Source organism: Mustela nigripes, chromosome 1 (assembly GCF_022355385.1).
Source record: "Mustela nigripes isolate SB6536 chromosome 1, MUSNIG.SB6536, whole genome shotgun sequence".
Taxonomy (NCBI): Eukaryota; Metazoa; Chordata; class Mammalia; order Carnivora; family Mustelidae; genus Mustela; species Mustela nigripes.
This window is the reverse complement of record NC_081557.1, coordinates 26,962,593-26,983,361: the sequence shown is the minus strand read 5'-3', so window position 1 is coordinate 26,983,361 and position 20,769 is coordinate 26,962,593. Positions and strand designations below refer to the sequence as shown.

Sequence of the window (20,769 nt, the reverse complement as noted above, 5' to 3'; positions counted from 1 at the left end):
CTGTGGATACAATCAAGGAATCTAGATTTTAGAAATACCTCATTATGTTCATACACACTAAAGTTTGAAAATCCGTGCTTTGGTTAAGTGTCATTATAGGAGGACTAGCAAGAGCTTTCTACAGTGATCCTGATATTATGGCACTTGTTTCAGATAATTTCTCATCATTGTAATCTACAGCCAACTATAGCTTTTTTGTCAACAAGCTTTTATACTAAGGTTGTTAATCCATTGACATAATTGAAAGAGTGTTTTCCTTTTTCTTATATTTGCATATTACCCTCAGATAAATTCAGATCAAATGCTTCCAAAGAGCCCTCCCTCTCATTCTTTATATAAAACATCTAATTTTCCCTGTATTGGATGCCCAGAGTATCCATTTCTGTGGCATTGATATCAATGTTAAATGTTTATTTTTTGCATTTAATCTTGCATTTAAATGTTTTACTGTTAAATTTTGGATATAGCTTTCAGCTTTCAGTGCAGTTTTATCAAATAGAGCATAAACTCCCACAGGATAAGAGATATCTTGTACTTCCCTTCAGTCCCCTTAAGGAGAGACCACCAGAGAGCTCTATGAACTGAGGAGCTGAATTGCTTATTTCTAATATGACTTTACAAAGATGGGCCAATTGATAGAAGCCTTCACTTCCTTTGTGGAATTTTTAATATAACTCTGATCTCTTAATGGCTCTGCCTAGGGGCCTTCAACTCATCCTGTCTTAAGAAGAACAATCTAAGTTCATATAATATGCATACTTTGGCTGCCATGGTAAAATGAAAAGTTAATGCTAATGTGATGTTGTAAAATGAAATAACCCCAACAACCATCATTTCTTTAAATGCCTGCTGAAGATATTCTACTAGGAATTGGGTACATCTATTATAATTCAAAATGATAAATTAAAAAATGGCCTTTCTGATAACAAACAGGGTGTGCTAATGGAAGTATTGATAAGTGACCATTGCATACTATGTAATACCTTGTGGAGTTGACTAAACTAGATGGAGATAGAGATTAACACAAATACATAGATTTATCTCCTCAAAGGAAACATGTCTTCCTGATAGCAGATGAACGAATATTACTCTGTTTGTTTGTTTGTTTGTTTGTTTGTTTTAGAATAGGCCTCAGTACCTTAGTTTATACAGCACTTCGTACAGAAAATCAAGGATTGTGGTGAAATGTTTATTATGAGATTCTCAGGTTGGCATGGTGAAATACAGCCACAGTCTTTATTCATAAAGCTCTTTCTGGGAAGCAGTTTACGAAGGGCTCTCTGTAAAATAATGGGTGAGTTATCTTAGGGTATAAAATCAGATATGCTACTGATAATTTATAACCGGTTATAGAAAAGGTACTTAACTTGCAAGCATTATTCTCTTATAAAGTACAATAGATTCTAGAATCTAGAAATCACTATAACAGCTTGATAAGATTTTAAGCTAAGTTTTCAGGAGGAAAAAAAAAATCATAGAACGTGCTGATTATCAGCATGAAAAGATAAATAGCGGCTGCTGACTCCAGAGTCATGTTGCTTCTGCTGAGACTGCAAAGCTTTCCCCTCTGCTCTAACCCCAGAGTACACCGAAAATCATTGAGTAAACAGGAAGAAGACACAGCAATACCCCTCTAGCCCAACCCTCTACCGTGATTGGTTTCTTCCTGAGTCACAGCTGAACTTCTGCTCTGGAGTGGAAAGAGCTTCACGAGAGAGGCACTGGCCAAGAATAGTCAGTGGGTGAACCCAGCCAGAGAAAGACACTCCAAACCTGTTTCCTTAGTTGCAAACAGGGGACTTGCAGAGTACATTCTCTGAACCTCTTTCAAAGATTCTCTGATTTAATTTTATAGGCATTTACTTAAAAAAAGGGTGGGGGGCCCTATCGGGAGGGTCCAGCAAATTCTGTAAGTCACCATAATTTCTGATTGCTTTACTGCTTAAAATAAATTTGCACACTGGGAAAACTCATCAATGCCTTCTGATACCCCAGCTTCCTATGGCTGTGTATGGTCTCATGCATCACTGTTGGGCTTTTTCAAAGCTCATTGTGCTACATAACATGGGGATACTTTTCATGTCCTCAAGAATGTTGGAAAAACCACTGCTTGGTCTCTTGAGTCAGCTGTGGTAGATCCTATTATTCAGAGTGGTGTTTTGCTTATTTTTAGATGACCAATGAACTACTTACATTTCCCATGTTTGTATCGTATTTTCACATCCTTAACTTTCAGCTTTCATTTTGCTTGTCCTTTGCTTTTTCCTGCTGTATAATTTGAGTTCTCAAAAGCTAAATATACTCATTTGTGTTCTCTGAAAATTCTATATAGAAAATTCCTGCTCTAAGTTATGAGTAGAAAAATATATAAACTACAAATATAATCTTAGATTTAATGTTCCTACATTCTACTTTTTATAAGTTAATCCAGAAGACTGTGGCATTTATTTTTACAGTTTTTTGAGCTGCACATTTTAACTGAACACTGACTGATTGCTATAGAAGGAGTTGTCTACATAAGAATATACCCTATAAAATAATCCAGTATCTTCATGTAAATTAAAATTGCTATTCTGTATAAACAACCACAGAGAGGTAATTGCTTAGACCCTAGTCAAGCTAGAATTCAGAGGTTGCTCTGTTACAATTTAGTTGTGTGATTTCTGTCAATCAGAAAATTCAGTGAATATCTGTATGTTTCTATTTCCTGATACATAGTAAGGGTATGCAAATCTCTACCTCACAGAGTAGTTAAGAATATTAAGTGAAACAACGATAAAACATTCAGCAAAATAATAGTAAATATCTAGGAAATGCTGTTATTCTAAGTATATATTATTGGATAGCTATATTACAATAGTATTCCAGAATGTGATGATTGACCATGTTCTGGTGATTACAGTCCATATGAGGCAAATCGCAGAATCTATGTAAGGCAAACTGAGCTGCTAAGATTCAAGTACAGTTGTCCACAGGAACACATGACTGTGCAGAGAATAGAAGTCACAAACTTCAGGAGCATTTGTTTTATTTGCTAAATTATCCCATTAATGCTTAATATTAAAATAAAGGTGGGTTTGGTAGGATGTAGAATAACTACCTAAATTAATTTTTGTAATCAAATACCAGACTGCAAAGAAAACTGTTCTCCTAGAGATGTGTGTGAGCACTCACTTTTCTCTAACAGGAGAGACATTTCTAGGGGAAAATTTGTGAGGCACTGGAAAGAAAACAGGTGTTGGTTGCATGAGAACCCTGGTGTCAGTTGGCTGCTTGGTCAGTGATGTCTCATAATGCCGGAGGGTGCTCAGTGCATTTGGTGAGGCCAGGAGTCTGTCCTGGATCCAGTGAGGCTCTGCTAGTTTTAGCACTGACATCCTGAATCAGTGTTCTCTTCTCAGGGTGTCATTGGTTTTCGAAAGCAACTGGGAATTTTACTTTACTTCATTGAGAGTTGGGAATGGTAAACTTTTTTGTGTGTGCTCGAAATTAAACTTCTGTATTTTGTTCCCACTCCAGATAAAAGTAGGCAGAGGTAAAGTCTTCCCTGTGTTCATCTTTAAAAGATTATCTAGCCTTTAGAGGTGAGATGCCTTATCTGAACATTGAATAGTGCCCTGAGCAAGGAGGCGGAGATATTAGAGACAATCATGTATTATCTAGATTAACTTGACTAACCTCATAGATGGGAAGAGATAGATTCACAGGCTTCTCTTATATGAGAATGTGAGAGTGAGGTCAAAAAAGCATGATGAGTAGCTTGCCTAATATTACACAGATGATTTGATATAGAGGTCAGTCTGTAATTTTCTCCATCCTGTATTGTCAGGCCCTCATGTGTCTTCTAACTCCCCTGGGTCATCATGATAAAGGATGGCTGGACTTTGCCATATAGAATACCTCTTGCTATGACTCACACATAGATTTTAGAGCTTGCGAAGGTTACTTAATATTTCTCTGCCTATTCTTAGTGGGATACCCGCTTCATAGAATTGAGCATGGGATTGAGAAAATATTTGAAAAAAATGCCTTCTGGAGGGACAGGGTTTAGAATGTATATTTAATGGATATGAGATGTCTCCTCTTTTCCTGCTTCTAGCATTCTGCCTACTCTATTACTCGCTTGTGTCTTCTCAACTCAAAAATTGTTGGTCTGTTCATATGAGTTTCTGTGACGACTGAGGTAATAAATCTAAAGTCAAAGTGTTCTACAAATACACACATCACTGTGACTTTTCTAATTAATTCTTGCAGCCACATGATTTTTAAATCAAACTTTCTTGAAAGTGATTTATGATTAATTTTTAAAAAAATTAAAGATCTGGGGCTATTGGTCTAAATGTCTCTTGTAATGTAAGAACTCTGATCTCATCATTCATCAGCTTATTTTTCATTACCACTGAAGAAATTATCATTCCCCTCTATCTGTCCTGCTGATATTTTCTTCAGAATCCTTATCTGATGCCAGAGTAGTTAAGTACAATTCAGTGTCTCATAGTTCTTCTTTGCCACTGAATATTTGGCTCTCATCAGTCATATTTCAGAATTTAGGCTCCATTTCCAAGGCCACTGTGGAGAAAAGTCTCAAAACAAAAGCATGTAAAGAAGTGAGTTCTGTAGTAGATCCAAGAGCATGGATTTTAGAAGTCACCCGATACATATAAATGCTATGTATTTTGTAATTTCTGGCAAAAACACAATAATCACAGAGAGTTTGGTCATTTTTTGTGTTGTTTTGCCTTGGAAGCCTAATGAAACTTTTCTCAGGAATTTGTCTTATAACCTTATCATAGTTACCCTTTAAATGATTAATTGTTAAAAAATAAAGTTCCATTAGCTCCAACATATGCAGATACTTTAAAATTTGAGTTAAAAGGGGCATTTTATGACAGACAAATGGTGAGGAGAATAAGTGGAATTAATGGGAGTTCAAATGTATACATTGTTTATTACCTATGGGTCAACAATATAACATAAGACCTGCTAAAATGTAAGACATTGTACAGGTTAGGAATTAGGGGCAACTGGGTGTCTCAGTCAGTTAAGTGTCCAACTCTTGATTTTGGCCTAGGTCATGATCTTAGGGTCTTGAGATAAACCCCACATCAGGCTCTGGGCTCAGCAGTTAGTCTGCTTGAAACTCTCTCTCCCTTTCCTCTTCCCCACATTCTTTCTATCACTCTCTCTGTCTCTCAAATAAATAAATCTTCAGGAAAAAAAAAAAAGTTAGGAATTACTTAAAAGGAGACTAAAACATGGAGTCTGCTCCTAGTGTTAGAGAGGACATTCATTCATTACATTAATATTTACTGAGTAACCATATATACAATGTACCTATACACATACATACAAAATAGTTTTGTAATATATATACAACCTATTTTGGTACACACCATCAATGTATTTACCGTGTGAGCACAGCTGATATCAACTCTGTTCTCCCTAATATCCCAGCACTCAGTGGCATCCCTCGTCCCATTCTCATCTGTGAGTGCCCCGTAGTAAGTAAGGTCATTCTTTCAGTCTTAGGTTTGTGTTCTCATCTCATCCTGAATGTCGTCAGTGTTAGAATCTTTAGTGATAGATGCTTGCAAAGAAGGAATAGGCAGCCATGGACAAAAGGAGAGTCTGCATGGAGAATTTTGCAATATATTCTCTATGTAAATATGTCCATGTCAAGTTTAATTTTAGTCTTTAGTTTTCTGAAAGTTAAGCTAGGAAAGAGTCTTCTCCATGGCTATAAGCCATGTTTCAATGTTTCTGTCAGAATATCTGTTGATTTGTGTTAGTCTTCCCCTACTGTTTCTTTCTATTGTACATCCTCATGGGTCTTGGTCACCATTTTAATCCTCACCCATACGAGACTCCTCATCCCCCACAAATATCACATTATGTTCTGCATCCTCTGTCCCCATGTCATCTCACTCAACCCACCTGGTAGAGCATCTGTGCCTTTTGTGTAACTCCAGCCTTTGTAATACAGAATACCCTCATCAAATTATGGGAACCATCACAAATGACTGGTTAATGAGCAGTGTTCTTCTAGTGAAAGTGGCAGGTATCAGAGAACAATAAGGGATTTAGGATGGTTCTGGAAAGTCAAAATAGAATTTTAATATTGTACCTCAGTCACATGATGAATTAATTAAATCTTGCTAAGCTCTAACACAGGATATTATACTGTTTCTTAGTGTAAGAGTTTTCTGCCATGCAGTAAACTTTGGAATTTAAGTCTTATAGCTCACAGAAGTTGCTTGTAAATTGGAGCTGATCACTCAGGGGAAAAAAGAGGCAACTATTCATTGTAGCACATGCCAAAGGAAAAATCAATGATAAAGGATATATGTTTTGAACTTCCAGAAGAAATAGATTAATGTAGCTCAACGAGAATAGAAAAGGAAAGAAATTTTAAGCAGGGACAGACTGAAAGAAAGGAGGAAGGCATTCCTAGAAAATGAATTGACATAGATTGACCACAGTATACGGTGTCATAAAGTATTTATTTGTGTGTCTGTGCATTCATGTGTTTCTTTATTTTTTGCCACAATTACTTCCATACTTCTAGTATGAATACTATGGATTTTTCTTAGAGAATCAACCCCGTTTCTACTCTTTATAGTAGGTCATATCGTTTGTGCCCCTACTTTAAGATGTGCCTTAGGCTAGCCTTCCTTCCAATTATTTAGGTTATTGGACTAATGAATTCCTTATGGGATAGTGTTCATTTGATTTGATTCTTGTATCTATTACAGTAGGAATAGTTCTCATTTCTAGTTTTTGGTAAGGGAGTGACAAGAAAAGTCCTGCGTGGCGAGAGTGAAAGATGTATGTTGCACGATAGGGGAAGGTAAATTAAGTATAGGTAGAATAGTAGGCCTCAATGCTAAATGAATAGCATTGACCAGTACAGTTGGTAGACACCTTGCTAATTCTAGGAGACCCGTTTTAGCTTTCCCTACTTTTTAAAGTCAAGGCCTTGGTAACATTAGTCTGGGGCTACAGCCAAACCATCATTCTTAAGGAAGTCTGGAAACTGTGGCCTTAACCTCTGCTCTCAAGGTTCCTGGCTCTATACTCTTTTGCAGTTAAAATAGATAAAAACTAAGCCTCATATAGAAGTTTAATGTGTCCCCAAGGCAACATTGAGATTTTCTCTTCCTCCCATTAAGAGAAATTTTTATTTAATTTGTAGGAGGAGGAGGAAGTGGCTAATCTTAGGCTGTTTACAGAAACTCCTCCAGGGGTCTCAGAGTGGCCTAGCCTGTCTGGTTTGTTCTATTTCAGGGTGGAATCCATGTGGGTCCTTCATGTTCCTGTTTTTCATTTTATGCAGGGATCAGACCTAGGCGTAAATTTGTACGTGCATAACCACTGAGAGATGTCATGTTTAACCATCTGGTTAGAAAGTGGGCTAAAGATTCTTCTTCTCTGAGAAGCTGTGGCTACAGAAATGATTGATTTTTTTTTTAATGATTTTATTTATTTATTTAACAGACAGCGATCACAGGCAGGCAAAGAGGCAAGTAGAAAGAGAGAGAGGGAAGCAGGCTTCCTGCTGAGCAGAGAGCCTGGTGCGGGACTTGATCCCAGGACCCTGAGATCATGACTTGAGCCAAAGGCAGAGGCTTAGCCCACTGAGCACCCAGGTGCCTCAGAAGTTGTTGATATTAATGACTTCCTGCGTTTCTATATATTCAGATTACCATAGGAGTTAAAAGTCAATATGGATTTTATCTTCCTTAGATGAAGAAATGGATTTTTTTTTTTTCGGTAAATGGTTTTAGGACAAAATATATTAGGCCTGTCTTGGCAGTTATGGTGTATAACAGTTGCAGTAGAACCCATTTCCCCCTTGTTTATGGGAACTGTTAACAGTTTCTTCTAAGAAACCTTACTTTGTCACATTCTAATCATGATGTTAATGGATAAAACTCTCTCAGAGTGCTTGACTTATGACCATAGAGTATCCTACGGATTTAGAAGGGAAAATAAGCCTGTCCAATCATAGTGGAATTTAAGACCTTAGTTAGAAATACTCAGCTTGGGAAAAGGATATGAGGCTGGTACTGAGCCTTGGGCAAATATAAGGCGAGAACCTGGTGTTATCAGCGACTATCTGTGGAGACTAATGATAGAGAAAACCCAGAGGAAGCAGAGCCACAAGAATGGCATTACTATAAAGTTAGAGTATGAATCAGGTTCTAACTGAAGCTAATCTGAACCTGGAGCTCAGTCAAATTAAGTCCATTATGTTTTCCTAAGCCAGTTTATATCAGGATTTATTTAGCTATTTTAGTCTGGTGCTACAGGAAATATTTTCTCCCTCTGCCTCTTCCCTTTGAAACCTCTTTCTTTTTCATTAAAATTTCTCTCAAGTATACTTCAAGTATTTCTTCCTCTTTGGAGCTTTTTTTTTTTTTTGACACAGCTTGGGAGTTTGTTATTCTGTTACAATCTTTATCATGAAAAACAGTGATATATTTGCTTATCTGTATCTCTCATGGTGAAAATTACTATAATTCATTTCACATTTATTCTATGTTACATTTTATTAAGCTTTGGGATATGGGGCTGAACAAGACAAACATTGTGTGTGCACTGTGTAAGGGCTTTTCTTATATACAACAGACGCTTGCAAAATACTGAATTAGTATGCAATTCAAAACATTCATTTCTGAATCTTTTTTGACTAACATCACTCCACGAAGATCTTAAATCTTCTGAATATCCACCATTGCCTTTATTTCTTAACATTTTGAGAGCTGATGCTTCAGTTTCAAAAGACATATATCTCAGATCTTCAAAGAGTTCCCAAATCAAAACTGCAGAAATATTTACCAAAGCAGATAAAATTCCCTGTGAATCATAATGTCCTTAAAAGTTAAATTTATAACACCATGTAGACACAGTCCATGCTTGCCATCTTTTTAATTTTCACTATCATTTTATTGTTTATGTTGTTAAAAAAAATTACAGTGACTAGAGAACTAATTTAAATGGTTTAAAAAATACTTTTTCTTATTTCCATACACAGCAGACTATAGATTGTGTTCAAGTGATAGATCAACACTGAATTTGACAATTAACTCTTAAGAGCATCTAAAGCTATTCTGCCCAGGCCAAGAACCAAGAAGGTATTATATATATTGGCTTTATTTTTTAATGTAACCTACTATCTTCAGTTGGACTTTTATCCTGCCTTATGCCAGGGTCTGTTTTTTCAAAAGAAATGTTTGCGTATATGACTTTTCAAGAGTTGTCATTTACTTAAATGGTGAATGAAGAAAAGATGAGGAGAGAAAAATACCATGCGTTCGTGCTGGCTTTGATCTAAATCTAAATGACTCATACTATTCAATTTTGCAAGTTAATAAATCACAAGTGGAATTATATTGTGTATTTTCAATGTGGTCAAGATTATAAATTCCATGAATTTCAAGTTCATAAATACCATTCAGTGAAATTCTTAAGATACTTGAAGGGATAAAGATTTGTATATTCAAACTATGTAAATAAAATATATCAATAAATATTTATAGTATATTTTTTAGTAAAATACTTAGTAAATAATTTGGTGAAAAATAAGTAAAATATTACTTTTTATTCTGTGTTTCTCACATATAGAAGTTTTATTTTTATTACTGTCCCTCAGAGCCTTGCAGGTCTCAACGTATAGCTTATCAAATGAAAGCTTGACCACTCATAAAACCCTATGGGAGTTGTACTGGTAATTTTAGGCAAAACAGTCTCATTTATGCTCATAATCTGTTGCTACCATTGCATTCATTTATGAAAGAGCCATTTAAAAGTTTGGGCTGTAGCTGATGTTGGAACGGAATGAAACAAAATGATCCCCTAGAGATTGCGTTCAAGATACTAGCTAGCTTCCTTAGCTTTAACCTACCTACTCATATAATTGGTTGGATCTAAGATAAGACAATCAGCAATTAAAATTTCATAGAAGTATCTTATCCAAAACTTATAACTGTCCTCAAATAATCTCCTAAATTCTACTTATTTTCAGAATGCCATTTTTTTAATATTAAAAAGTACTCTTTAGAATCTTATATATGGATCTTAACCAATGCTACATTCACTATTTACTGGAAGACAGACACTTAATTTGCCTGTTAAAATGCAACACGATTAGTGTTATAGTAAACTTATGAATACTGTGTTGGAGAAACAGTTATGGGAGTGATGAATTCTGACAGAAGTAGGAAGAAAGCTACAGAGAAAGTAGCTTAATGGAGGAGACACTTGTACAAACTCCTCATGAGTACAATTTTTCCATAAACTTGAAGTTTAAGGAGAAGAGGTAGTATAGGTAAAGGAACATCATGGGCAACCACAGAAAGACATGAGAAAGCAACTTAACAGTTGAGAGAGTAAAATCAGTCTTTAAAGCCATCCCCCAAACCATGAGAAATACTAAATAATAATTCCTCTGAATTTTTAGAATATTTTATATATTTGGTAGAAAAGTTATTTTTTGTTTTGTTTTGTTTATGAGCTCCTTAAGACAACTCCCTTCATCAAACTCTGTGTTCTTAAATGCAGGGGCCAGTTTTAATTTATCCAGCAAAACATACAGCCCTTGGCAGCCATTCAGCATAGTTGTCAACTGAATAGTGATGTAGCTGGAGTGTGGGTTGTGTGAGACATAGATTGGAAGATAAGGAGGTTAAGTTGGGCCAATTTGCAATGGGATTTGAATGTCAAAACAAGCAGTTTAGCCTTTATTCTTTCAGGGAAGATAAGCCACCAAATGTGTTTGAGCAGGTTAGTGGTGATCAGAGCTGTGCTGTTGACATTGCCAAAAAAAAAAAAAAAAAAAAAGAGAGAGAGAGAGAGAAGATTTTTTCTCTAGTCTCAGAATGAAGGCTCATTTTCTTGCTCCAATTTTTTAGTATATGTGCTGCCGAAGCGAGTACCGATTGTCTTGATAAAAATATTTTAACTTGGTCACACACAACTCTTAGCTTTTTTTGTTTCAGTTTTTTTGTTTTGTTTTGTTTTGTTTTGTTTTGAATAATTAGGAGGTTCCTGAGAGAATAGACACTGATTTATGAGTAAGAGGTCATTATCTGAGCAATGGGTATTTTGGTGTATGGTTAGCATCAACTGGAACAGATACTCCCAGAGGAAGGCTCCTTATTCTAGAAACTTCCTTTGAAACCTGAAGAATTTAGTGGGTTGACTACCACGTAGTTTTGAATATGCTATTTTTAAGTATAAGAGCCAATCATTCCCATAGGCATTAAATTGTACAGTCATATTTCCAAGTAAAACAGCAGTTACATTAAAGCTACCAGTCTATGTGGAAGAAGCATTGCCTAAGACCCATACTGAAGTTGAAGCTTTGTATTTGTCCTCTGTTAGTAATTTTTACTCCTTCACATGTTAAAGGAAAACCCAGAAACCTTTTAAGAAAAATGGAGTTGCACCATTTTATATAGAAAGGGCAAAGAAAGCAAGAGATGTTGATAACCACTAACAGTATATTATATTTTCCAAACTACAATTCAAATTTATGGTTTAGTTTTCTATTGACTGTATCATAGAAACTTAATTTTAAGCTATTTCTGATTGAGATGAAAAAATTACCAAACATAATTTGTACATTGTAAATTTGATTTAATTAGTAATTTGCAACTATTTAAATATATGTTTATATGGTTATAATACTCTTTTAATTTCTAAATTACTGATTTGAACTTTTAGTTTGTATTACTTGAATCTTCCACAGATGGAGACAAATGTCAGCTTTCCCTTGTATCCCTTGATACAAGATTCAATCCATTCTAAATGAAAATAGTACATTATAAATACTACATAGTTAGAATTCTTCTTAAAAAAATAAAAAATATGGTATGTGTTAATAAGCTTGGCCTGTGTTTCTGAGTAAACTTTTATCTTTATTTCCATTTTCCCTGTTTCTATAAACATAACATCAACACTGTTTCCTTACTGGGTAGTGTCAGAAGAATTTAGCTTATGTTTTAACATCAACAAACATCCCCAAGGAAGAGACAAGGTGGTATATAAAGAATATTAGCATAATTATTATTTGACAAATGAAAATGATTTTCTGCTCCTGGTACAAAGTTCTTTCATAGACTGAAAAGGTAAATGTGTACAAAGACAAATTAATCAAAATATTCTCAATCAAAATGGTCTAGTTCAAGGTTAGTAAGTTATTTATTCTCATTTATAGTATAGTTGTACTGAGATTTTGACATGCTAGGGCATAATGTTCATTGAAACATTATTGGGTATTGAGCAGATGAATGAACATACAGGAAAGGAGCATTTTAGTGTGATGCTGTACTTTTGCTTTACTCATTTAAAAACTGTTATCTCACTTAATTAGACTTAATTTCTAAAATAAAGCCAAATTAATCTGAAATATAGTACCTAGAGAAGTCATCTTACAAGTATTAAGTGTTTTAAGAAATTAAAGCTTGGGGCATCTGGGTGGCTCAGTCATTTAGGTATCTGCCTTTAGCTCAGGCCATGATCTCAGGGTCCTGGGATTGAGCCCCTCATCTGGCTCTCTTCTAAGCTCTCTTTCTTCCCTGCCCTTGCTTGTTCACTCTCTCTCTCTCTTTTTCTTTCTCCAATTAACAAATAAAACCTTTTAAAAAAGAAAAAAAAATAAAGCTTATTTTAAAAAATATAAATCACTTGCCATAAATCAGATTTTTAAATGCATAGATAATATTCTAAGGTATTAGGTTGTTTGTTTTTTTCTCCTATAATCTCTTGACATTGGAAAGAAAAAGCTCAGCAATGCTTCTCCTGTATCTGTAGGCTGATTGCTTCATTAAGTGTTAAGGTGAGGATTTAAATCCACATACCTCTCTTTACCAAGCATCTTGCGTGAACCAGTGCCTTCGACTTCTCTGTTCCTTCAAAGATTCTTCATCTTTAATAATAATAACAACAATAATAATTCATTAAGACTTTACTCAGTGCCAGCCACTATTCTGCATGTTTTTTCTAATTTACTTTATTTAGTCCTCATAATGGCTCAGGGAGGAAGTTACTGTGATAACAGAGAAAAACAACTGAGGCACAGAGATGTTAGACAGGTTGCCCAAGACCACATAATTTGTATGTGGTATAGCGGGTCGGGATAGAGACAGTTAATTTGGTGGTAATACCTACACTAGATTACAACAAGCTCTGTCAAATGTGGGACTAGTAGAAGTGACCTTAGGGCACTTTATTTTTATTAATCTATTCCGCAATAGGTTGACATTGAAATCTCTATGAACCATTAATATCAAAAGGTCTTCAAATGGATGCATGGTTAAAGATATATAATACCAAGCCTATTACACTTTATTTGCTGAGCATTGAGGATTGAAGCTCCCCACAGAGAGCCACAACTCCATAGATCATTTAGTTGTAGAGAATTTAGTGATTTGTGAAATATTAAAATGTCAAAACTAAAAATATTTCCATAAGTTATAAAAGTATTATTAACCTTCCTTGATGGGGAAAAAGTGGTCTAAGATATTCAAAGCACCTTTTTAAAGACTATTTTGATTAACATTTTAAAAGTTATGTATAAATATTTATTGAGCTTTGTGCATGCACACACACACACACACATATACATACATACATATTAAAAAAAAAAAGCAGTTAGCATGTTATTGCCTTGGATCTGAATGAGGCAGCAGCCTTGGGTAGAGCTGTCTTGAGATAACATAGTCAAAACAAGAAGGGCATCAAGGCCCATCTTTTGTCTTGTATTTTCAGTTTTCTGATTCATTGTTTGTTTCATTTTATAGCCTCTAAAGAATAAATGAGGGGAGTGCCTAGCTGGCTAAATTGGTAGAGCATGTGGCCCTTGATCCTGGGTTGTGAGTTTGAGCACCATGTTAGGTGTAGACATGACTTAAAAATAAAATCTTGGAAAAAAAAAAAGGAAAGAATATGTGAGATCTTGAAGTTGTATTCTAATCCTTTGCTTCAATGTAATGGGAATAATTTTGCTCTCACAAGTTCGGTATGATCATTAAGTGACCTGATATGCAAATGCTGGGTAAACTGTAAAAACAATAACTACATAATAAATCATGAACTGATTTGGTTGATAGGAGTAATTATACTAATAATAATAGCAGAAATTTAATGAGAGTCAACACCAGATGCACTTTACTTTGTACAAAGACTTTTGGTGTTGCTTTATCACAACTGGAGAGCAAATTCTATTTTAGTACACCAATGGATTCTTCTCATATTTCATAGAGGAATTATTATATTCTTGACAAGGTCATGAGCTGACTTTAAAGTTCAAGTGTGATATGTCCATGATTCAGAGGACAGAAAAACCATGTTTACAGTGGGTCTTAGGATGAGTGAATTGGGCTAAAAATATTCTTTCGAAGTCTAAGGCAAAAAGCTTTATCAACTAGACTAGCCAGTTAAGGAGTTTCCCATACCAAGCGCACCTAAAATCCAACTGACCTTTCTCATTAGTGGTTTTCAAACATTTCTGTATTTGTCCAGAAAGAGAACCAATCTCCAGGTGCTGAGATGTCCCTTAAATGAATGTTTGGTGTTCATACCTCCCAGCCACTGAGCTCTCAATGATAGTAACATGCTATTCTAATAGGATCTTACTTTGGGGCCACCTTCCTAGGAATAGTTTTCTCTGTTGGAGCAGGGAAAGCAGAAATACAGCACTGCTGACCAAACCAATGCACATGCAATCAGGAATTATCTAGAAACAAACACTAAAAGGAGCATGTATGACAGAAGCAAAATGTAAGTGGTGTACACAAAGGTTAAGCATCTACTCTTTTCTGTTGAGGTTGGGAAGAAAGCAATTCTGCATTTTCTGAAGAGATCATTGATTTCTGGAAAGTATTAAGCTTTTAGATTCCAGTTACAACTTGAGCTCTCTTTTCCAACACCTAATGTATGAAGAATCATACAAAATTCAAGATTATAACAATCTCTGTAAGACTGTGTATCATAGTTAAAGCAATACCTTTTTGTGGAGGTAGATTTATTTTCTATGGCATTCTGCAACTGAGAATTGAGGACCCTGTTTGTTAAGCAACCATCTACCTCCTCTCTCATTTGATATGGGCTGATCAAGTGCTACAAACATTGTAGTGTGAATAATATTAACTTATTCTATGTGAATATGATGACAACTAATAATTAAATAAATTTAATAAATGAATTCATAAACCATTGCCTCAGCCAATAAATTATAGCTTCCTCCTTGACTAGAAAGAGTGAATTTATTGATGTTGGTTTTTTATATTCCTAATTGTTAAATATAAATCTCCCTGTGGCCAAATTGGTGGTCTTCTAGTCTTCTAGTCTTCTATCGTTCCTCCTTGACAGTTTCTCTCTTGGGAAAAAAATATGTATCTGCTACATACTCATGTGGTATAATATAAACTACAATAAAATTTTATCTTAATTCAAATTAAATCTCTCAAATATATGTAGTTGCACAAACTTCCCCAATTCAATATTTGATGTCATTTCTCCTAGACTCATATCTATCTCCATCCAACCATTTCCTAATAAATACTTCTAAGGTTATCAGAAATATACAATAAGCATTTTTATATTAATCAACATTAATTTAGTGGTTATTATATCATATATACAATTCCACTTTCTCTTATGCAGCCAAGTTTTTAAATTTTTTTTTTATTTTTTGATAGAGCACATCATGTGAGCAGAGGGGTGGGGCAGAGGGAGATGGAGAGAGAATCCCAATTAGGCTCCACACCCAAGGCAGAGCCTGACACAGGACTGGATCTCACAGCTCTGACATCAGGACCTGAGCTAAAATCAAGAGTCAGATGCTTAAGCAACATCACCCAGATACCCCTATGCTATCAAGTTTTTTTTTTTTTTTAAGATTTTATCCATTCATCCGACAGACAGAGATCACAAGTAGGCAGAGAGGCAGAGAGAGAGGGGAAAGCAGACTTCCCGCTGAGCAGAGAGCTCGATGTGGGGTTTGACCCCAGTACCCTGAGATCACGACCCGAGCCGAAGGCAGAGGCTCAACCTGCTGAGCCACCCAGGCGCCCCTGCAACCAAGCTTTTAAGCTGTAATGATTTAACCAAATTTTCTATAGTTTCAATCAGGAATACTGTTTATAAAAATACTGTCATTTGAGCAAAATTTTGCACTTTTATTCAACATGTTTCTTACTTCCTCAAATTTTGGACATAATTTGTAAGTTCAGCTTAGCTCTGTGGTTTGAAGAAATATGGGGGAAAATGTGAGAAGAGTTGGATTTTGAATAAAAGTTAATCTTAATAAAAATGAGAAAAGTGGAGACAGGCAAATGAGGCAGTGGGGAAATGTATCAGCAAATGTGTACCTTTTCTAGACCTAATCAAGACTATTTTCATTTAATAAGAAGTTTTCCTATAAGATAGGAAGTGGATCCTTGCAGTATCTCAAATCCTAGATTGCTGATTCAGGTTAGATAACTTTATAGAGCTATGCTGCTGAATCTCCTTTATGCCTGTCCAATTAGAACATATTACTCACTTGGTGGTAACTCTCCTTTCCTAGATGAGTATGTGGTCATTGAGAACGTTGCTTACAAATCTGCAGGAATTGTAAGGAAAAAGACTAATTCTGAGATTGCAAGAGCTAAAGACAGTATCAGCCTGGAAGTTTCAGGTGTGTGGAACACACATTTAAGATTGTGGAACACTGTTTTAAGAGTACTCTTTTAATAATACAGCTAATCTCAAGGTGAACTTTAGAAAAATTAAAGTTTTCTGCCTTTTTATAAACTAAACTAAATGGTATAATTTGATTGATGTACAAGTTAATAAAGAGGTGAAAATGTTTGTATACCTGAAATGTGTAAAAAAAAAAAGGTCTATTTCAAAGAATCAGTCCTTATTCATTTAAATTTGCATCTATCTTTCCCTTCAAAGTATGTTACATTTCAATATTTCTTGATTTGATTTCTGTTTGGACTACTGCAAGTTTAATTAGATTTTTTGAATCCAGATTACAATTTAGTTTATTCATATATGGCTTTTAAAAGGAAACTAATTTTAGGTATTCATTCTGAAAATTTTTAATTTCCAAAGCTTTTTATAATAAAGGGGTTTTGAAAGAGTAATTTTCATGTATATGACCTTCAGTGCTATACCAGCACACTAATTTCCAAACAAATATTTGTCCCGTAAAATAAAAATTTCTATATACCAAAATATACTAAAATAAAGTTATCTATTGAGGCAGTCTCCTAAATTGGAAAAATAAAGCCAAGTTACAAACACCACTTATGTCTTAACCATATAAACATGTCTGTGTATTTATGAATATAACTAACAAAACTGCATTTTTTTCTGTTTTATATCTGGGGTTAAGGTTTTCAGTGACAGTTGTTGTAAGATAGGCTGACACGTTTCAGCCATAATGAATTTACAACTGTCACAGTCCATTATCTGCTTCCCAATGGAGAACTGTTCATTCAAGAGTTAGGCTTGGATTTTGGCAAAAGTATTCCATATTATAACAATAATCTCGACATAGATTTTATCACTATTAACTGACAGCATTTGGATACATGCAGCTCAATCCAGAGCCATAATCTCAGAAGTAGTTTGATTCTTTTTTATATTCCATTTTCTACTCAATGTCTTCTTGTCCTTCCCTGTCTCAATGTAACATTTTAAAATAAAGTGTCCAGAATAGATTTAGATTATACATCCCATGTTCATGGATTAAAAGAACAAATATTATTAAAATGTCTATACTACCCAAAGCAATCTACACATTTAATGCAATGTCTATCAAAATACCACCAGCATTTTTCACAGAGCTAGAACAATCCTAAAATGTGTATGGACCACAAATAGCCAAAATAATCTTGAAAAAGAAAAGCAAAGCTGGAGGCATCACAATTCTGGGCTTTAAATTCTATTACAAAGCTGTAGTCATCAAGACAGTACAGTACTGGCACAAAAACAGACACATAGATCAATGGAACAGAACAGAAAACCCAAAACTGAACCCACAGCTATATGGCCTGCTAATATTCAACAAAGCAGGAAATATGTCCATTGGAAAAAAGTCTCTAACAAATGGTGTTGGGTAAACTGTATAGCAACATGCTAAAGAATGAAACTAGACCACTTTCTTACACCATGCACAGAAATAAATTCAAAATGGATGGAACACTTAAATGTAAGACAGGAATCCATCAAAATCCTAGAGGCAAACACAGGCAGTAACCTCTTTAACATCAACCATAGCAGCTTCTAACTAAATATGTCTCCTGAGACAAGAGAAATAAAAGCAGAAATAAACTACTTCGACTTCATCAAGTTAAAAAGCTTCTGCACAGTGAATCCACAAAACTAAAAGGAACCTTCAGAATTGGAGAAGATAATGCAAAATAAATAATTTATCAAACTCACCCCCCCCCAAATTATCCAGTTAAGAGATGGGCAGAAGACATGAATAGGTATTTTTCCAAAGAAGACATAGGGTAACTGACACATGAAAGGATGTTCAACATCACTAGTCTTCAGGAAATACAAATCAAAAACTACAGTGGGGTATCACCTCACACCAGTCAGAATGGTTAAAATTAATAACACAGGAAACAACAGGCGTTAGCAAGGATGTGGTGAGAGGGAAACCCTCTTACATTGTTGGTAGGAATGCAAACTGATGTAGCCACTCTGGAAGACAGTATGGAGTTTTCTCAAAAAGTTAAAAATAGGGTTCCTGGGTGGCTCAGTGGGTTAAGCCGCTGCCAGGTCATGATCTCAGGGTCCTGGGATCAAGTCCCACATCGGGCTCTCTGCTCAGCAGGGGGCCTGCTTCCCTTCCCCTATCGCTGCCTGCTTCTCTGCCTACTTGTAATCTCTGTCTGTCAAATAAATAAATAAAATCTTTAAAAAATATATTTAAAAAAAAAGTTAAAAATAAAACAACCCTATGATTCAGCAATTGCATTACTAGATGTTTACCCAACAGATGCAAAAATATTGATTCAAAGGGATACATGCATCCCAATGTTGAGAGCAACATTATCAATAATAGCCAAATGATGGAAAGAGCCCAAATGTTCATAAACTGATGAATGGATAAAGAAGATGGGAGATGGAGATAGATATATATATATATATATATATATATATATATATATATATATATATATATTACTCAGCCATCAAAAACAAAAGAAATCTTGCCATTTGCAACCATATGGTTGTAGCTAGAGAGTATAATGCTAAGTGAAATAAGTCAGTCAAAGAAAAATACCATAAGATGTCACTGATATGTGGAATTTAAGAAACAAAACAGTTGAACATAATGGGGGAAAAAAGAGAGGCAAACTAGGAAACAGACTCTCAACTACAGAAAAAAAAAACAAACATTACTGGAGGGAAAGTGAGCAAAGGGATGGATTAAATGTGTGATGAGTATTAAGGAGTATTTGAGCACTTGTGATGAACACTGGCTGTCATATATAAGTGATGAATCACTAAATTCTACACCTGAAGTGAATATTACACTGTATGTTAACTGGAACTTATTTATTTATTTAAGATTTTATTTATTTATTTGACAGAGATCACAAGTAGGCAGAGAGGCAGGCAGAGAGAGAGGAGGAAGTAGGCTTCCTGCTGAGCAGAGATCATGACCTGAGCTGAAGGCAGAGGCTTAACCCACTGAGCCACCCAGGTGCCCCAAGTTAACTGGAATTTAAATAAAAACTTGAAAAATAAAAAACAAAAACACCTTTAAAAAAAAAGGAAAAAGTATGGTATATTCACAAAATGAATGCAGTATCAAAATAAAAATTAATAAAGTATAAAAAAAGAACCAGAGTTTGGTTTATAGAAAAGTTCAGGAAATAATACAGAGAATTCCCTATATACACCACACCTGGTTTTCCCTATTAACATCTTGCATTAGTATGGCACATTTATACAAGGAAGAAACCAGTATTCATTTATTATTATAAACTAAATTCCATGCCTTATTCAGATTTCCTTAGTTTTTTTACCTGTAGTCCTTTTGTTGTTTCAGCATATTATTCATATAATACCACCTACTTTTATGTGTCATGATTCTTTAGGCTCCTCTTGATGGCAACAGTTTTACAAATTTTCCTTCCTCCAACTTTGAGTACTGGTCAGGTATTGTTGAAAGTCCCTCAGCATATGTTTGTCTTATTCTTATCTCATACTTAGACTGGGATCATGTGTTTCGGGCGGGGTAGACCACAGAGGTAAAAAGTCATTTTATCACATCATTTCACAGGTTCCTACTTTCCACATGACTTATGACTGTCCTAATTGTCATAATTTAGCTGACTAGAGTAGTGTTTATCAGGTTCCTCCATTATAAAGTTATTTTTTTTTCTCTTTACCATAGTGTACTCTTCAAAAGGAACTCACTGCATACAGCCCACACTTAAGGAGTAGGGAGTTATGTTCCACCTCCTTGAGTGAGTAGCATCTGGATAAATTATTTGGAATTCTTCTACATAGGATACTTAATGTTTTCTCCCATTTGTTTAGATTTTTATTTATTTTTATCAATATGGACACACGGATACCCATTTTATACTTTGGGTTTTAACATAATTACTTTGTTAATTTACTTTGTTGCTCAAATGTTCCAGCTTTGGCCATTTGGGGTTGTTTTAGTGGTTTCCTTGTTGCTTTGATATCTTACGATATCGTAATATCATGCTGACTTATTTTTTTTCCCCTGATGAAACGCTCTTTACT

The 20,769-nt window shown here is 35.0% G+C and overlaps 1 protein-coding gene and 1 pseudogene across 1 annotated transcript in view; both read left to right on the top strand.

The window, feature by feature from the left end:
* Window positions 1-20,769, top strand: part of ANO3 (anoctamin 3) — a 412,105-nt gene that overhangs the window by 5,990 nt on the left and 385,346 nt on the right. The window lies entirely within an intron of this gene.
* The window catches only part of LOC132017598 (heterogeneous nuclear ribonucleoprotein A3-like), a 101,589-nt pseudogene continuing 97,317 nt past the window's right edge, over window positions 16,498-20,769 (top strand).